The following is a 617-nucleotide window of genomic DNA, read 5'->3' on the forward strand; positions in this document are numbered from 1 at the left end:
GGTTTATTTACTTATTTATGCTTTTTATAACCTCTGTACCGGACTTATTCTCTCTCTCTCTCTCTCTCTCTGTTTCTCATTTTTGTTGCACTAGTGCAAATATGTGGTAGAAACGCAGATGTCATCATTTTTAGAAGCCGATTGCCGGATTCTGTATTCTAGGGACACTAAATGCTACCGCACACTACTGCTCTATGAGAAGTGGATGTTAATTACACAATATCCATCTTTTTACTCCTGATGGAATAAATCATTAATTTGCGCTATTTTTCAGAAAACTAAGGCGTACAATAGAAGGAATAAGGAATTAAAAATAAAGAATAAAGATTTCAACCTATCAGGAACCGATTTTTGATAGGTTAAAATCGTTTATTCTTTATTCCTAATTTCTTATTTCTTTTATTATGCGCAGGACCTAACGGATTTACTACTTAACAACGTTACTAATAGTTTAAGGACATATCCACACAAACTTGCATAGCCGCATAAACGTGCATAAAAAAAACGTATGCATGAAAAATATTATCCAATTGCATTTCTGCTATAAAGACGTATGTAATATGATTGAGTAATTTTCTTTATGCATACGTTTATGCGGCTATGCAAGTTTGTGTGAA

The sequence above is a fragment of the Trachymyrmex septentrionalis genome, unplaced genomic scaffold, assembly GCF_001594115.1.
Source record: "Trachymyrmex septentrionalis isolate Tsep2-gDNA-1 unplaced genomic scaffold, Tsep1.0 scaffold40, whole genome shotgun sequence".
Classification (NCBI taxonomy): Eukaryota; Metazoa; Arthropoda; class Insecta; order Hymenoptera; family Formicidae; genus Trachymyrmex; species Trachymyrmex septentrionalis.